This window comes from Narcine bancroftii, chromosome 12, assembly GCF_036971445.1.
Source record: "Narcine bancroftii isolate sNarBan1 chromosome 12, sNarBan1.hap1, whole genome shotgun sequence".
Classification (NCBI taxonomy): domain Eukaryota; kingdom Metazoa; phylum Chordata; class Chondrichthyes; order Torpediniformes; family Narcinidae; genus Narcine; species Narcine bancroftii.
The window spans coordinates 4,374,738-4,394,834 of record NC_091480.1 but is presented as its reverse complement, the minus strand read 5'-3'; the positions used below and the strand labels follow the sequence as shown (position 1 = coordinate 4,394,834).

General features: G+C 41.2%; 1 protein-coding gene across 10 annotated transcripts in view; it reads right to left on the bottom strand.

Annotated features, from left to right (window-relative positions):
• xpo6 (exportin 6) overlaps window positions 1–20,097 on the bottom strand; it is a 291,971-nt gene that overhangs the window by 135,960 nt on the left and 135,914 nt on the right. The window lies entirely within an intron of this gene.

Here is a 20,097-nt window from a genome sequence, read left to right as displayed (position 1 = left end):
CTAGATAAATTAACAGAATGGTATAAACAAGGAGGCTTGCAACTGCCAAACTTTAAAAATTATTATAGAGCCGCACAATTAAGATACCTATCAGATTTTTATCAAACAAAGGAAAAGCCAGAATGGACGAGATTAGAATTAGATAAAATAGGGGAAAAGATACCTGAACACATATTATATAAATGGGATGAAAAATTGGTACAACATAGAAGTTCTCCAGTATTACATCATCTCCTCAATATTTGGAAGAAGATTCATGAAGAAAGAAATAAAACAAATTATCAATTACCAAAACTAATATTGACGCAAAACAAGTTATTCCCTTTTGCAATAGATAACCTTTCCTTTAGAGAATGGGGAAAAAAAGGGATTAAAAGAATAGAAAATTGTTTTTCAGGAAATAGATTCTTATCCTTTGAACAAATGAAAGATAAGTACAATATAACTGGAGATACAGCGCTGGCATATTACCAATTGAGATCCTACTTGAAGGATAAATTAGGAAGCAGTTTGAGTTTGCCAGAGGGAAGTAACCTTGAATATGTGATTACAGATACAATGTTAATCAAAAGATTTATAACAAATATGTATATTAAACTGCAAGAAAAGGAGAATGAGGAAACAAATGGTAAAACTAAACAAAAATGGGAACAAGATTTAAATATAAAGATAAAAAAGGAAACATGGGAGAAGTTATGCTCCGGAACGATGAGAAATACAATAAATACGAGGTTACGTATGAAACAATATAACTGGATACACAGGCTATACATTACACCTCAAAAGTTAAATAAATGGGACCCAACAGTATCTGATAGATGTTTTCGATGTAAAAAAGAAATAGGAACAACAATTCATGCAATCTGGACATGTGAGAAAGTAAAAAAATTTTGGGAAGATCTAAATCAGATATTAAATAAAATAACAGAAAACAATATACCAAAGAATCCAGAGACCTTCCTCCTAAGTAACATAAAAAACAAAGAATTTGGAATTGATTTGGAGGATGCACAAAAAAGATTTGTTAAGATAGCTCTAGCAGTAGCAAAAAAATGTATTACGTCAACCTGGAAATTGGAAGATAATTTGAAAATGCAACAATGGTATATAGAAATGAATAAATGTATTCCATTAGAAAAAATATCATATAGTTTAAGAAATAATATTGAAATATTTGAACAAATATGGGAGCCTTAAATTAAATACAATAGCGAAAACCTACCAGGGACAATCATTACCTAAGTTAACGGAAGGAAAAGGAAATGAAAAGAATGGACTCAGTAGAATTTCTAGTGTATTTTTATTGAATGACAACATTGTCTGACTGGTTTAATGTATCCTAGATTGTATACTTTAAATGGACGGGAGGGGGGAGGTAGGGAGGGTGGGATGGGAGGAGGGAGGGGGGGGAGAAAATGGCACTGTATATGTGTGAAAAGGAAAAAGTGTGTACCATGGTTAATGTGATTTATGGGGTGAAAAATAAAAAAATTAAAAAAAAACAAATTCCAGTTCCCCAAACTCGATTGTCTCATGTTTATCATGGATATACAATCCCTATACATCCCCCATTCCCCAAACTGAAGGCCTTAAAGCTCTTCGTTACTCTCTGAACAATCGATCCAAACAGTCCCCCTCCACCACCACCCTCCTCCAGCTGGCAGAATATGTTCTCACCCTCAATACTTTCTCCTTTGACTCATCCCACTTTCTCCAGGTTAAAGGGGTAGCCATGGGTACCTGCATGGCCCCAGTTATGCCTGCCTTTTTGTTGGCTTTGTGGAGCAATCCATGCTACAAGCCTACACAGACAAGGCCTTTCAACTCTTCCTCCACTACATCAATGACTACTTTGTGCTGCCTCATTAACCCATGATGAGCTGGTTGACTTGTGGTGAAACCACTGTATAGCTATTAGCACTGTCTGTATGAATGTACTGTATGGGCTGGCCTGCCCCTGTACCTGTGACTCCTCCCTGGAAATCCCCGTAAAGGCTGTTGCGCCCAAACTCCTCACTCAGTACCTGCTTTGAAACCTGGCCAGCAACATGTGAGATGTGTTGATGTCTTAAGGTGATTAAAGCCTATTAATCACGACTCTCAGTCTAATGTGGTTGATTGATAGTGCTACAATTTTATCACCTTAAATTTTGGGCCATGGACAAGGCAACACGGGCAGATAAACTGGACACCGACCCTAAAGATTCGGAGACCTCAAGTCAAATTCAATCAATGGTTGCACGGCCTCAACACTTTCATGATATACAACAATGTGCAGAGTGAGGAAGACAAACAAGATCTACCCTTCACTCAGGTTGGCCACCACATTTTTCAGACAATAAGGGACTGCACTACTTACTGTGCTGCAATGGAGCTCCTGTATTAGACCCTGACGAATGTTGTCTATGCCTATTACCTTCTGAGCAGTCATAGACAAGCACTGGTGAGACGGTGGATGAATACATGCGGGACCTGTGGAGCTGGGGCGAGCCTGCGGCTGCAGAGAGGTCTCTGCTGCTGTCCACTTAGAGGAACTGATACGTGATGCATGTGTGGCTGGATTCAAGTCTGATCACATCAGAAACTCTTGGAAAAGGGTGATCAAAGCCTGCAAGAAGTTGTCGACCTGGCTAAAGCACTCGAGACAGCGCAGCTGAACGCGAAAGTCTTCTCAGGAAACATGGACGTCATGTGGGGAGCACAGGCACTGCTATCTTGGGATGTGGAGTCCCAGTTACCGCTGCTGCCATCAACCAATGGAAGTGCTACTTCTGCGGCCACGCGAAACATCCCCATAAGATCTGCCCGGCCCAAAACGCTACATGTTCTGTCTGTGGGAAGAAGGGATACTATGGAAAGGTATGTAAGCCCCAACCTTCCTCCAGCAATGCTGCGTGTGGCCGGCAGCCGCCACCATCTTGGATCATGCCATTTCCAGCTCTATTTCCAGTTGTGGGGAACGGCTCGGCTGAACCATGGGGATGGAAAACCAGGACGGGACCACTTCTGGCATCACTTCCAGCAGTGAGAAGCAGAACCGCATGTGTGGCATGGGGGCAGCCATCTTGTCCCCAAACCAACTCTACAGCAGCGACTCAGACAGTGACCAGATGTTGGCTTTGATTACCCTGGATCAGGATAGCCCACATCAACTGGCCAGGGCCATGGTGAACATTGAGGTATATGGTCACATCACGAACTGTCTATTTGACACAGGGAGCCTGGAGAGCTTCATTCACCCGGGCACAGCGCAGCACTACTCCCTTGCAGTAACCCCAGCAAAGTGTAAAGTCACCTTGGCCTCAAATTCCCACTCAGCTGAGATCCATGGCAGCTGCACCGAGACATTGACTGAGTGGGCATGGAGTACAAGAACTTTAAGCCACAGCTCTGCGTACCAGTCACACTGGGACTGGGACTTCCAGTGCTAGCTCAAGAGCATCCAAATTCAATTTGACCAGCACTGAAAGAATAATGGTATTGGAAGCTGAGCTGTACTCTATGAAGAGCAAACGTATGTATGAGTTGCTGTTTTTGAGGTGATCCAGAGCTGAGTAGAGTGCCAGCGATATTGCATCTACTGTGGAGCGATTGTGACAATAGGCAAATTGTAGTGGGTCGACCTTTACTTGGGTATGTGTTAATTCTTGCTATGACCAGTCTCTCAAAGAATTTCATCACAGTAGAAGTTAGTGCTACTGGGCAGTTGATGCTGAGGCAGCTCACACTGCTCTTCTTGGGTACCGGAATGATTGATGCCCTTTTGAAGCAGGTGGGAACCTCTGACTGCCACAATGAGAGGTTGAAAATGTCCGTGAGCACTCTGGGTAGTTGGGTGGCACAGATTTTCAATACCCTGTCAGGTACATCATCAGGGCCTGATGCCTTGTGAGGGTTCACCCTTTTGAATGATGTTCTGATGTCAGCATCAGAGACAGATATCACAGGGCCCTCAGCCTTTCCATGGATTCTAGTAGGCACTGTTTGGTTCTTAAAGTGCCAAGAAAGGTGTTCAGCTCATCAGGTAGAGACTCCAATAGCTCAGTGATTCGTGCACTGGTCTTGTAAACCAAGGGTCATGAGTTTGTTCCTCACTGGGGCCTCCTTTCTGTGAGGGGCGCTGGACAAAGTGGCAACTCTCTGTCTTCCTTATGGTAGACAAAGTTAAAGAATTTCATGTATGTTACGTGACAATAATGGAACTTTTACCTTTAATGAATCATCACACCCTCTGGTGATATCTGCATCTGGTGCTCCCATTGTGATCTCCTCTACATTGGAGAGGATGGACTGGGAGATTGCTTCGTTAATCATCTCGACTCTGCCGCAATAGTTTGGTTCTCCCAGTGGCAACCCATTTCAATTCCCCATCCCATTCCCTTGCCGACATGTCTTTCCATGGTCTCATGCACTGGCAGACTGCAAACACCCACAAATTGGAGGAACAACACCCCAGCTTCCGACTGGGCCCCCTCCAACCAGATGGCATTAATATCGACTTCTCTGGATTTTGTTAAACACCCTCCAACTCTTTTTCCCCCATCACCTTATCCAAATTCTGTCTTTCCCTTTCATCTCCTTTCACACAAACGTGACAAATTCTTACCTTGTCCCTTATCATATCCAATTAACACCCTTTGCTGATCTGAATTTTAACCTCCACCCCCCTGCCAAGCCAACATCCTCTAAATTCTGAGTCTTTCTGAGATTTTCTGCTCTGGCTCATTCTACTCAGGCCCGAAACGTTGGCAATATATCTTTGTTTTTTATGGATGCTGAAAAGACCAGCTGAGTTCCTCCAGCATTTTGGTGTGTTTTTACAGTCATTTGAACAACAGGGAAATCAAGTAGTGTGCGGAGACAAGGGGAGGGGCTGAGGGCACCTTGAATCAACCATTATTTTATAGAATACCAGCTGGCTGGAGGGCTGATTGGCCTATTTCTGCTTCCTACATTCAGAAGAGTGGTTGTGGCAAATGTGGAACTGTTCCCAGTGACAGTCAGTGTGTGTGTGGAACTGTACCCAGTGACAGTGTGTTTGGTACTGTACCCCAATTACAGTCAGTGTGGGTGGAACTGTAGCCAGTGACAATCAGTGTGTGTGGAACTATATCTAGTGACTGTGTGTGGAACTGTAGCCAGTGACAGTGTGTGTGGAACTGTATACAATGACAGTGTGTGGAACTGTACCCAGTGACAGTCAGTGTGTGTGGAACTGTATCCAATTACAGTGTGTGGAACTTTACCCAGTGACAGTCAGTGTGTGTGGAACTGTATTCAGTGACTGTGTGAGGAACTGTATCCAGTGACAATCAGTGTGTGTGGAACTGTACCCACTGACAGTCAGTGTGTGTGGAACTGTACCCAGTGACTGTGTGTGGAACTGTACCCAGTGACAGTCAGTGTGTGGAACTGTACCCACTGACAGTCAGTGTGTGTGGAACTGTACCCACTGAGTCAGTGTGTGTGGAACTGTACCCACTGACAGTCAGTGTGTGTGGAACTGTACCCACTGACAGTCAGTGGAACTGTACCCACTGACAGTCAGTGTGTGTGGAACTGTACCCACTGACAGTCAGTGTGTGTGGAACTGTACCCACTGACAGTCAGTGGAACTGTACCCACTGACAGTCAGTGTGTGTGGAACTGTACCCACTGACAGTCAGTGTGTGTGGAACTGTACCCACTGACAGTCAATGGAACTGTACCCACTGACAGTCAGTGTGTGTGGAACTGTACCCACTGACAGTCAGTGTGTGTGGAACTGTACCCACTGACAGTCAGTGTGTGTGGAACTGTACCCACTGACAGTCAGTGTGTGTGGAACTGTACCCAGTGACTGTGTGTGGAACTGTACCCACTGACAGTCAGTGTGTGTGCAACTGTACCCACTGACAGTCAGTGTGTGTGGAACTGTACCCACTGACAGTCAGTGTGTGTGGAACTGTACCCAGTGACTGTGTGTGGAACTGTACCCAATGACAGTCAGTGTGTGTGGAACTGTACCCACTGACAGTCAGTGTGTGTGGAACTGTACCCACTGACAGTCAGTGTGTGTGGAACTGTACCCACTGACAGTCAGTGTGTGTGGAACTGTACCCAGTGACTGTGTGTGGAACTGTACCCACTGACAGTCAGTGTGTGTGGAACTGTACCCAGTGACTGTGTGTGGAACTGTACCCACTGACAGTCAGTGTGTGTGCAACTGTACCCACTGACAGTCAGTGTGTGTTGAACTGTACCCAGTGACAGTCAGCGTGTGTGGAACTGTACCCAGTGACTGTGTGTGGAACTGTACCCACTGACAGTCAGTGTGTGTAGAACTGTACCCCTTTGTTTGGATGGGCTGTTTAGGACCTTGGATGATGGTGAGGGAAAAGTTGTAAGAGCCAGTGTTGCATTTCCTGCAGTTTCAGTAGAAACATAGGGAGTGACAGAGGCAGAAAGTGGTGGGGAGGTGAGGATGTGACTAGTGGTGGGATCGTGTTGTAAATGGGAGAAATGACAATGATGTGCTGAATCAGGAAGCTAGAGGGGTGAAAGGTAAGGATCAAGGGAACTTGATTTTTATTTTGGACGGTGTATCTTGCAGAGGATCCATGGTCGAGCACTCCAAGCTCTACTGTCTGGACAGCTCAAGGAGAGAATGGTACAACTTGCACCCCTAGCTGAGAGATCTCATGCTCTGGCCAGGGAGGGCTTGGATTCCAATGTGAGGTTCCTGTGCATGCAACCACTTAGCCATAAGCAGCAGATTCAATCCAATTAATCATCAGAATGTGGATAACTGCTCTTGCTGTCAAACTGCAACCTTGTATGAAAAACAGAGACTGTGGAAGCACTCAGCCGGTTCAGCAGCATCTGGGGAAGTGGAACAGGGTTCATTCACTCTGCAGGCCAGAGACCCTTCATCATGACGACAGATTCTGGCATCTGCATCCTTCTGATTTTGTTTTGCAACCATAACAAAACGTCATATTGTTGCAGTGAACTAGCTCTGCTTTCACCATATCCTGTTCTTCTTCTTTGGCTTGGCTTCGCGGACGAAGATTTATGGAGGGGGTAAAAAGTCCACGTCAGCTGCAGGCTCGTTTGTGGCTGACCAGTCCGATGCGGGACAGGCAGACACGATTGCAGCGGTTGCAAGGGAAAATTGGTTGGTTGGGGTTGGGTGTTGGGTTTTTTCTCCTTTGCCTTTTGTCAGTGAGGTGGGCTCTGCGGTCTTCTTCAAAGGAGGTTGCTGCCCGCCAAACTGTGAGGCGCCAAGATGCACGGTTTGAGGCGTTATCAGCCCACTGGCGGTGGTCAATGTGGCAGGCACCAAGAGATTTCTTTAGGCAGTCCTTGTACCTTTTCTTTGGTGCACCTCTGTCACGGTGGCCAGTGAAGAGCTCGCCATATAACACGATCTTGGGAAGGCGATGGTCCTCCATTCTGGAGACGTGACCCATCCAGCACAGCTGGATCTTCAGCAGCGTGGACTCGATGCTGTCGACCTCTGCCATCTCGAGTACTTCGACGTTAGGGATGTAAGCGCTCCAATGGATGTTGAGGATGGAGCGGAGACAACGCTGGTGGAAGCGTTCTAGGAGCCGTAGGTGGTGCCGGTAGAGGACCCATGATTCGGAGCCGAACAGGAGTGTGGGTATGACATCGGCTCTGTATACGCTTATCTTTGTGAGGTTTTTCAGTTGGTTGTTTTTCCAGACTCTTTTGTGTAGTCTTCCAAAGGCGCTATTTGCCTTGGCAAGTCTGTTGTCTATCTCATTGTCGATCCTTGCATCTGATGAAATGGTGCAGCCGAGATAGGTAAACTGGTTGACCGTTTTGAGTTTTGTGTGCCCGATGGAGATGTGGGGGGGCTGGTAGTCATGGTGGGGAGCTGGCTGATGGAGGACCTCAGTTTTCTTCAGGCTGACTTCCAGGCCAAACATTTTGGCAGTTTCCGCAAAGCAGGACGTCAAGCGCTGAAGAGCTGGCTCTGAATGGGCAACTAAAGCGGCATCGTCTGCAAAGAGTAGTTCACGGACAAGTTTCTCTTGTGTCTTGGTGTGAGCTTGCAGGCGCCTCAGATTGAAGAGACTGCCATCTGTGCGGTACCGGATGTAAACAGCGTCTTCATTGTTGGGGTCTTTCATGGCTTGGTTCAGCATCATGCTGAAGAAGATTGAAAAGAGGGTTGGTGCGAGAACACACAAACAATTACAGTCCACTGGGTGCATGCTACATACTGTACTTATCACACCAAAGTCACACATGGCCCAGCAGGATCACAGCCAGTTCTGTGCTGACCAGATGCTTGGCTCATTTCATTCCACTTTTGTTTGGCTTTATTTGTCTCAGGGCAGTTTCTCCATTTTTCAACATTAACTGACTATCTTTCTTCTGATTTGGAGAAAACATTTCACACAGTTAATTCCATATGATCTACTGTTTGAATCTGTGGCATGTTGTCAAAAATTCCATTTAATTTTAGAGCTACACTGACTGCATTATGGTAACTCAAGTGCCCAAGAACGTAGGAAGTGCCAAGTCAAGCCTACCTCCCACCCACTGAAGACATTTATGTGAGACGCTGCCTCAAGAAGGCACCCAACACCCTGGTCACAACCTCTTCTCACTGCTACCTTTGGGTGGAAAGTACAGAAGATTGGAGTCTGCCATCTCTAGGTTCAAGAACAGTTCTTCTCAACAACTATCAGGCTCTTGAACACCCTAGACTACCCTAATCCTAATGATAAACTACACTGCAACGATCAAAAGATCTGCCTGCATGACAAATTGAGCATAATTATTGCATTATGATTTACTTCCAACTGTGATTATCATTATTTTTTTGCTCTTCCTTTCAAATTATTAACTGTTGAGTTTTTTATGTACATGAGAAACAGCAGCAAGTAAGATTTTCATTGCATTCATGAAGTGTACTCGTGTATATTCATTCATTCAAGATTAGCTCTATCTATCTGTGTCTTAAATACATTCATCGATTTTTTTTTGAGGGGATGATCGTATTGAATCCAGAGCTATAATCAATAAAGAAGATCGTAATGTATACATCTTTGCTATCCAGGTGTTCCAGGGTTTTGTGAAGAGCTAGTGAGAGGGCATCCGCTGTGGAACTATTGCTGCGATAGGCAAATTAGAATGGATCCACGTCACTGCTCAGACAGGAGCTGATATGCTTCAATGCCAGCCTTCTGAATTCCAGTGAGTATAATCCTAGGTGATTCAATCTCTCCTCATAGGTTAACCCTCTCATCCTTGGAATCAACCTAGTAAACCTCTTCTGTATCATCTCCAAGGCCAGAACATCCTTTCTCAAGTAAGGAGACCAGGACTGCATACAGTACCCCAGGTGTGGCCTCAGTAGTTCCCTGTTCAGTTGCAATAGAACCTCCCTGCTCTGAAATTCAATCTTTCTAATTCTGAAGGCCAACCTCCCACTTTCCTTCCAGACTGTCTGTTGCACCTGGAAACAAACCTTTTGCTATTAATGCATAAGCACTACCAGGACCCTCTGCACAACAGCGTGCTGTAGTCTTTCACATTTAAATAACAATCTGATCTATTTTTCCTTGCAGAGTGGATGACCTCACATTTACCAATATTGTACTCCATCTGCCAGACCCTTGCCCATTCAGTGATGATATCTATATCTCTCTGGATCCTCTGCACAATTTGTTTTCTACTGACTGGTAATTTAGTGCAATCAGTAACTTTTGGATATGCTATAGTCAATCCCCTCTTCCAAATCGTTAATACGTATAGTGAACAGTTGTGGACCCACTGCAACACCCATTTCTCCTAACACTCTGCCTGCTGGTTAACCAATCTTCTATCTATTTCAATATATTACCCCACCTCCACAAATCCTTATCCCATGGATTTTTTTAATGAGGCAACTTATCACTCACCTTCTGGAAATCCAAGTATACAACATCCACCTGTTCTCTTCTATCCACTGCACTCATTTATCCTCATAGAATTCCAGTAAATTTGCCAAACATAACCTGTCCTTCCAAATCCATGCTGCATCTGTATGATGGAACAATTTTTATACAAATTTCTTGCTATTTCTTCCTTAAATACTACTTCCAGCATTTTCCCGACAACACACATTAAGCTACCTGGCCTACAGTTACCATATGACCACAAGGTTTAGAAGCAGAAATAGGCGATTCAGCCCATTGAGTCTTCCCGGTAGTTAATCATTAACTGATCCATTTTCTCACTCAGCCCCACTGACCAGCCTTCTCCCCATAACCTTTGATACCCTGGCTAATCAAGAAACTATCAATCTCCACTGTAAATATACTCAATGACTTGGCCTCCACAACCGTCTGTAGCCACAAATTCCACAGATTCACCATTCTCTGGCTGAAGAAATTCCTCCTCATCTCGGTCTAAGTGGATGTCCTTCAATCTGGAAGTTGTACCATCTTGTCCTAAACCCTCCCATCATGGCAAACAATCTTTCTGCATCGACTCCATCCATGCCTTTCAATATTCATAGAACATAGAACACTACAGCACAATACAGGCCATTCGGACCTCTTAAGTAACTGGCCATTAACCCTGTACTCAGCCTTCTAGTTTGTCCTTCCAAAATGCATCACCTCTCACTTATCCACATTGAAATCCATTGCAACTTTTCTGCCCAACTCTCCATCCTGTGTATATCCTTTGACAACCTTCAGCTCCATCCACAATTCCTTCAACCTTCATGTCATCTGCAAACTTACTGACCCATCCTTCCACCTCTTCATCTACTGATCCCATACCTCATGACTTTCTGGATGAGTCTTTTGTGGGGGACCTTGTTAAATCCCTTGCTAGAATCCATGTCGACCACATCTACTGCCCTACCTTCATCAATTTCTTTTTGTTATCTCCTCAAAAAACTCAAGTTAGGTTCGTGAGGCCCAGCGTTCCCTTCACAAAGCCACGCTGACTATCCTTGAGTAGACTGGACCTCCAAATACTCATAGATCCTATCCTGAAGAATCCTCTCAAATATTTGCCCACCACTGACGTGAGACTCACTGGTCTATGATTCCTAGGATTCTCCCCATTACCTTTTTTAAACAAGGGGACTACATTTGCCATTCTCCAATCCTCCAACACCTCCCCTGCAACCAAAGAGGATTCAAAGATCATAGCTACTTCCCTAGCCATCTCTTCTCTCACTTCCCACATCAACCTGGGGTACATCGCATCCGGCCCTGGGAACTTATGAATCTTGATGTTTTTAAAAAGATTCAACACTTCCTCTTCCTTAATCTCCACATCATCCAGCACCCAAGACTGTTCTATTCTGACCTCACCCTGATCAAGGTTCTTTTCTCTTGTGAATACTGAAGCAAAGTTCCAAACTTCCTCCGCCTCCAGGCACATGTTGCCTCTCTTATCCTTTAGTGGCCCCACCTTCATTCTGATTATCCTTCTGTTCTTCACATATACATAGAACGCCTACATGCCAAAGCCTTCTCATGCCCCCTTCATCTCTTTCTTAAGCTCCTTCCTGGCTACAATATACTTCTCATGAGCCCTTCCAGTTTCCTGCTTCCTATATCCACGTATACTTCCTTCTTCCTCTTCACCAGCTGCCTCACCTGCTTCATCACCTGTTTCGTTCCCTTTTCCTACCATATTTTCCCTGACCCATTGAGATAAACCTATCCTGAACCCACCACAAGAGGTCCCTAAACTTCCTCCACATTAGTTCTGTGCTTTCATCCTTGAATATCTGTTTCCAATTTACTCTCACTAGTTCCTGTCTCATCCTTCATAAATAACTCTTCCCCAGGAGGCGTCACGTGATGGAGTAGTGGCCGGTCAGGGAATTCCAGCCCTCTTCGGAAAAGTTGAAAAAAAAACGCACAAAACACAAAGGTACAAGAATAAAAATTAAAACAAAGTAAAAGTAAAGGTGAGAAGAAAATGGCAGCGAAGAGAGAAAAGTCGAAAGCAACGGGAAGAAGAGAAGATGAAAGAATGTCGGAAGAAGAAGGTGAAGGCCTTACCTGTCCGAGGAGGCCCGCCATGGAGAGAGAAGCCCGCTCCCTAAGGTCACTGGAAGTCCCGAGCTCGGGACTACAAAAATGGCTCACGGAGCCGAGTAAAAGTGCGCAACCGCGCATGAAAAAAAACACACTGACGGGAGGGGGGAACAGCTGCGGAGTCGATCTCCACAGCTGAGAGAGACACCTGCAGCACAGCAACAGGAAGAGAACATAGAAAACAATGAGAACAAGAAAGAAGAGAGCAAAAAGGAAACAAGGAAACAACAGATGGCCAACCCAGAGGAAGAAGAAGAAGAAGAACATAGAGAAATGGAAGAAGAAGGGAAAGACAGGACAATGGATATATCTTTTTTTAAAGAATATATGGAATCAGTGAAAGAATGGCAATTACAAGAATTTAATGACATAAAAAGAAGAATTAAGAGTGCAGAAGAAAAAATGAATAAAATAGAAATGGTCATATCAGAGATAGGAAAAAGAGTGGATAATGTGGAAGAACGAGAAATAATCGTAGAAATTGAAGTAGAGGACTTAAAAGAGAAATTAGAAGAATCTAATAAAAAAGTTAAAGAGGCACATGAGCTGTTAGCTCAGAAGATAGATATAATGGAAAACTATAATAGAAGAAATAATATAAAGATAGTGGGCCTTAAGGAAGATGAAAAAGGCAAGAATATGAGAGAATTTATAAAAGATTGGATCCCCAGGGTCCTAGGAAGACCAGAATTACAGGAAGAAATGGAAATAGAGAGGGCACATAGAACACTAGCCCCGAAACCACAACCGCAGCAAAAACCAAGATCCATTTTAGTAAAATTCTTAAGATAAACAACAAGAGAAAATATATTGGAGAAAGCAATGAAGAAAATAAGAGAAGACAAAAAGCCACTGGAATACAAAGGTCAAAAAATTTTTTTCTCTCCAGACATAAGTTTTGAACTCCTGAAGAAGAGGAAGGAGTTCAATACAGCAAAAACGATCCTATGGAAAAAAGGATATAAATTTATGTTAAAGTACCGAGCGGTACTTAAAATAGTTATTCCAGGGCAACGAAACAGACTATTCTCGGATCCAGAGGAAGCATGAAAATTTGCAGAACAACTACAAAACAAGCAGAGAGATGAAGACATGTAATGAGAGTAAAAATGACCATGAACTATATGTATGTGTGTATATGGGTATATAAATATATATATATATATATATATATATATATAGATGTGTATATATATATATATATATATATATATATATGTGTATACATGAGTGTATCCGAATTTAGAGGAAAATATATAGAATATAGATAAGAATTAATAAGGGAATGAAAGGGAATAGAGGAAATAAGGAGGGAATTAAAAGAGTGATCTTTGTTATATATGAAAATTGAAATCTTTTCCGGGGGGGGGGGGGGCTGGGTGGGGAGGAGTTACGGTCACTGCAAAATCATTTGATGCTTACGAGTGAATTCGCAAATCCAAATGGAGAGAGGAGATGTGGTTGCCCAACAAGGGATGAAGAGCAACTCAGGAGGAGGAGGGGAGAATTGGGTTAAAGAAGTTTTAAATAGGAAAATGAGGAAAATGTTTGATGTTTTAGAAATGTCTTATAAAGTGTTCAAAAAAAGAAAGCAGAAATGGATAAGAAGGAAAGGTGATGATGAGGAAACAGAAAGGAAAGATAAACAAAGTATGAAATGGCTATGTTGAACTATATGACTTTAAATATTAACGGAATACATAACCAAATCAAAAGGAAGAAACTGCTAAATTTACTGAAAAAGAAAAAAATTGATTTCGCATTTGTGCAAGAAACACATTTAACTGAGATGGAGCATAAGAAATTAAAGAGAGATTGGGTAGGACATGTAACAGCAGCGTCGTATAATTCAAAAGCAAGAGGAGTAGCTATATTAATCAGTAAAAATGTACCAATTAAAATAGAAGAGGAAATAATAGATCCAGCAGGGAGATATGTAATGATAAAATGTCAGATATATTCGGAGTTTTGGAATCTACTCAATGTATATTCACCTAACGAAGAAGATCAAAAGTTTATGCAAGATATTTTTTTGAAGATAGCAGACACGCAAGGGAACATATTAATAGGAGGGGATTTCAACCTTAATTTGGATTCAAATATTGATAAAACTGGGGAAAAAATTAACAGAAAGAACAAAGTAACCAAATTTATAATTAAATCGATATACTTTTGGATATATGGAGGAAACAACACCCAAAGGAAAAGGAATATTCATATTATTCGGGTAGACATAAAACATACTCAAGAATAGACCTATTTCTGTTATCAGCTCGTATGCAAGATAGAGTAAGAAAAACAGAATATAAAGCTAGAATATTATTCGACCATTCACCCTTGATATTGACAATAGAGTTAGAGGACATCCCTTCAAGAATGTATAGATGGAGATTAAACTCCAGGCTTCTTAAAAGGCAGGATTTTAGAGAATTCATTGAAAGACAAATTAAAATGTACTTTGAAATAAATACGGAATCAGTGAAAGATAAGTTTATACTATGGGATGCAATGAAAGCGTTCATCAGAGGGCAAATAATAAGTTATGTAACCAAGATGAAGAAGGACTACAATCAGGAAACAGAGCAGTTGGAAAGGGAAATAGTAAATATAGAAAAAGAATTACCAATGAAGGAAGGCACAACTAAAAGAAGAGAATTGGCAGATAAAAAAATAAAATATGAAACACTACAAACATATAAGGTGGAGAAGAATATAATGAAGACAAAACAGAAATATTATGAACTAGGGGAAAAAACACACAAAATTCTAGCATGGCAACTTAAGACAGAACAAGCTAAGAAAATGGTATTGGCATCAAGGAAAAAAGACAAACAAATCACATATAATCCAACGGAGATTAATGAAAACTTTAGAGAATTCTATGAACAATTATACCAAACTGAAAATGAAGGGAAAGAAGGGAAAATAGATGAATTTTTAACTAAAATTGAACTACCAAAATTACAAATAGAGGAACAAAATAAATTAACAGAACCATTTGAAATAGTAGAAATACAAGAGATAATAAAAAAATTACCAAATAATAAAACACCAGGAGAGGATGGATTCCCAATAGAATTCTATAAAACATTTAAAGATTTATTAATTCCTCCCCTCCTGGAAGTAATCAACCAGATTGACAAAACACAAAGCTTACCAGGTTCATGTAAAACAGCAATAATTACAGTAATACTAAAGCAAGGGAAAGATCCACTCGCACCAGCGTCATATAGACCAATATCATTACTTAACACAGATTATAAGATAATAGCTAAACTATTAGCAAACAGATTAGCAGATTATGTACCTAAAATGGTAAATCTAGACCAAACTGGATTTATTAAAAAAAGACGCACAACAGACAATATTTGTAAATTTATTAACTTAATTCATGCAGTAGAAGGGAGTAAAGCGCCAACAGTAGCAGTTGCTTTAGACGCAGAGAAGGCCTTTGACAGAGTACAATGGAATTATTTATTCAAAGTATTGCAAAAATTCAGTTTACCAGAGAAGTACATTAATTGGATTAAAGCATTATATAAGGGGCCATTGGCGAAAGTGACAGTAAATGGATATATATCAAAGCAATTTAACTTAAGCAGGTCAACACGGCAGGGATGCCCACTATCACCCTTATTGTTCGCGTTAGCTATAGAACCACTAGCAGAATTGATAAGAACAGAAAATAATATAAAAGGGATAAAAATAAAAGACAAGGAATATAAAATCAGTTTATTTGCGGATGATGTTAAAGTATACTTAACAGAACCAGAACTATCAATAAAAGAATTATATATGAAATTGAAGGAATATGGAGAAGTGTCGGGTTACAAGATTAACGTAAATAAAAGTGAAGCAATGCCTATGAATAATGCGGATTTCTCAAAATTTAAGAAGGAATCACCATTCAGATGGCAAATGCAAGCAATAAGATACCTAGGTATACAAATAAATAAAAATCTTGGCCATCTATATAAACTCAATTATTATCCACTAATGAAAAAATTACAGAGCGATTTAGAGCATTGGAAAGATTTACCATTAACACTAATAGGAAGGATAAACTGTATTAAAATGAACATTTTTCCAAGGAAATTATATCTATTTCAGGCATTGCCAATACACTTGACAGAGAAATTCTTCAAGGAGTTAAAGAAAATAATAAGGAAATTTTTATGGAAAGGGGGGAAACTGAGGATAGCACTAGATAAATTAACAGAATGGTATAAACAAGGAGGCTTACAACTGCCAAACTTTAAAAATTATTTAGAGCCGCACAATTAAGATACCTATCAGATTTTTATCAAACAAGGGAAAAGCCAGATTGGACTAGATTAAAACTAGATAAAATAGGGGAAAAGATACCTGTACATATATTATATAAATGGGATGAAAAATTGGTACAATGTAGGAGTTCTCCAGTATTACTCAATATTTGGAAGAAGATTCATGTAGAAAGGAATAAAACAAATTACCAATTACCAAAACTAATAATGACGCAAAATCAGTTACTCCCTTTTACAATAGATAACCTTTCCTTTAGAGAATGGGAGAAAAAAGGGATCAAAAGAATAGAAAATTGTTTTTCAGGAAATAGATTATTATCCTTTGAACAAATGAAAGATAAATACAATATAACTCAAGATACAGTGCTGGCATATTACCAATTGAGATCCTACTTGAAGGAAAAATTAGGAAGCAGTCTGAGGTTACCAGAGGGAAGTAACTTTGAATATGTGATTACAGATACAATGACAATCAAAAGATTTATAACAAATAGTATATTAAACTGCAAGAAAAGGAGAATGAGGAAACAAATGGTAAAACTCAACAAAAATGGGAACAAGATTTAAATATAAAGATAAAAAAGGAAACATGGGAGAAGTTATGTTCTGGAACGATGAGAAATACAATAAATACAAGGTTACGTATGATACAATATAACTGGACACATAGGCTATACATTACACCTCAAAAGTTAAATAAATGGGACCCAACAGTATCTGACAGATGTTTTCGTTGTAAAAAAGAAATGGGAACAACAATTCATGCAATCTGGACATGTGAGAAAGTAGAAAAATTTTGGGAAGATCTAAACCAGATATTAAATAAAATTACAGAAAACAATATACCAAAAAACCCAGAGATCTTCTTCCTAAGTAACATAAAAAACAAAGAATTTGGAATTGATTTGGATGGTGCACAAAAAATATTTGTTAAGATAGCTCTAGCCGTAGCAAAAAAATGTATTATGTCAACCTGGAAATTGGAAGATAATTTGAAAATACAACAATGGTATATAGAAATGAATAAATGTATTCCATTAGAAAAAATAACATTTAGGTTAAGAAATAATATTGAAATATTTGAACAAATATGGGAGCCATATATGAAACACAATAGAGAAAACCTACCGGGGACATTCACCACCTAAATTAATGAAAGGAGAAGGAAATGAAAAGAATTGACTCAGTGAAATTTCTTGTTTATTTTTATTGAATGACAACATTGTTTGACTGGTTTAATATATCTTAGATTTTGTAGTTTAAATGGATGGGGGGGAGATAGGGAGGGTGGGATGGGAGGTGGGGGGAGAAAATGACACTGTATATATTTGAAAAGGAAAATGTATGTATCATGGTCAATGTGGTTTATGGTGTGAAAAAAAAATTTTAAAAAAAAAGAAAATGGGTGAAGAAATGGCAGATGAGATATAAATGTTAAGAAATGTATGGTTGCACTTTTTGGTTGAGGAAATAAACGGTTGGATTATTATTTGAATGGGGATAAAATTCAAATCTCAGAAGTACAAAGGGATTTGGGGGTCCTTGCACAGGATAACCTGAAAGTTGACCGCCAAGTTGGATCGGCAGTAAAGAAGGCAAATGCTTAGGAGAATGGGCGAAGAAATGGCAGATGAGATATAAATGTTAAGAAATGTATGGTTGCACTTTTTGGTTGAGGAAATAAACGGTTGGATTATTATTTGAATGGGGATAAAATTCAAATCTCAGAAGTACAAAGGGATTTGGGGGTCCTTGCACAGGATAACCTGAAAGTTGACCGCCAAGTTGGATCGGCAGTAAAGAAGGCAAATGCTTAGGAGAATGGGCGAAGAAATGGCAGATGAGATATAAATGTTAAGAAATGTATGGTTGCACATTTTGGTTGAGGAAATAAACGGTTGGATTATTATTTGGATGGGGAGAAAATTCAAATCTCAGAAGTACAAAGGAATTTGGGGGTCCTTGCGCAGGATAACCTGAAAGTTGACCACTAAGTTGGATCGGCAGTAAAGAAGGCAAATGCTGTGTTTGTACTCATTTCAAAGGGGATTGTGTATAAGAATACAGAAGTGTTGATGAGAGTCTATGGGGCACTGGTGAGACCTCATTTAGATACTGTGTGCAGTTTTGATCCAATATCTTAGAAAGGATATACCAAGGTTGGAAAGAGTACAGAGGAGGTTTACCGGAACGATTCCAGGAATAAGAAGACTAACATATGAAGAGCACAGCGGCTCTTGGACTCTATTCATTAGAATATAGAAGAATGAGAGGGGATCTCAGAAACATTCCAAATAGTGAATAGATTGGAAAGAGTAAATGTAAATAAGATGTTTCCCCTGTTAGGTGATTCCAGGACAAGAGGGCACAGTCTTAGAATTAAAAAGTACCAATTTACAACAGAGATGAGGAGATATTTATTTTTCCAAAGGAAGTGGATTTGTGGAATTTGCTGCCACAAGCAGCTGTGGAGGCAGAATCCTTGGGAAAATTTAAAGGGGAAATTGATAGGTATCTAATTAGTCAGGCTATCATGGGATATGGGGACAAGGTTGGAACTTGGACTAGATGTGAGAACTTTAGCTCAGGGAGGTTTCATGGAGCACTCGATGGGCCAAATGGCCAACTTCTGTTCTTTTTTCTTGTGATCTTGTGATGCACTATCAATAACTCCAAATACTAGACATTACGTGACTGATAGACTTTTATAACCATAAGCTGATGACACATTGCATGTTGTTGCACGGAGACCCAAGTTTGATGCCACCTTTATTAGGGGAATCAAAGGTGGAGGAGCCACAGGTACAATCAGCAAGGAATGGCGCAGCCATACATGTACAAACGGTAATATAGTGGTTCACCCACATTCATCCCCTCTTTTTAAAAAAAAGATCTGACAGGGTGAAGTGAGTTAATGTCCATCACAGGTTCAATCTGTCCAGTGGTCTTGTCTGCTGTTGTGACTGTTGTAATGCCGGCTGTGGCTCACCTCTTGGCTCCTGGATGATCTGGTTGTTGTTGGCAGGTGAGGTGTCCAGCAACTGAACTGAGACAGGTGGGGCGGGGCCTGGGGTAGGGTGACTTGGTATATGATGGGTGATCGGAGTCTTGAGGTCTTACAGGCACACCAGTTCCTGGACGGATATAACCTCCTTGCACCCATCTGGGTACGCCACAAAGGCGTATTGGGGGTTAGCATGGAGGAGTTGGACCCTCTCAACCAGTGGGTCAGATCTGTGGCTTTTCACATGCTTCTGGAGCAGGTCTGGCCCTGGGGACATCAACCAGGATGGCAGCGTGGTCCCCGACATAGACCTCCTGTGGAAGGGAAACAACTTTTCATGTGGGATGGCATTGGTGGTGGTGCACAGGAGAGATCTGATTGCATGGAGCGCGTCAAGGAGGACCTTTTGCCAGTGGGAGAGAGGCAGGCCTTTTGACCTCAGGGTGAAGAGGATGGCCTTCCAGATGGTAGCATTTTCCCTTTCCACCTATCCATTCCCTTAGGGGTTGTAACTGGTGGTCTTGCTTATGGCGATACCTCTGGCCAGCAGATATTGGCACAATTCATCGCTCATGAAGGAGGACCCCTGCTCGCTATGAATGTAGCAGGGGTATCTGAACAGGGTGAAGTGATTGTGTAAAGCTTTGATGATGGTGGCAGTGGTCATGTCCAGGCAGGGAATGGCAAATAGGAACTGTGAGTACACATTAATGATGTTGACAAAGTACACCTAGCAGTTTGAAGA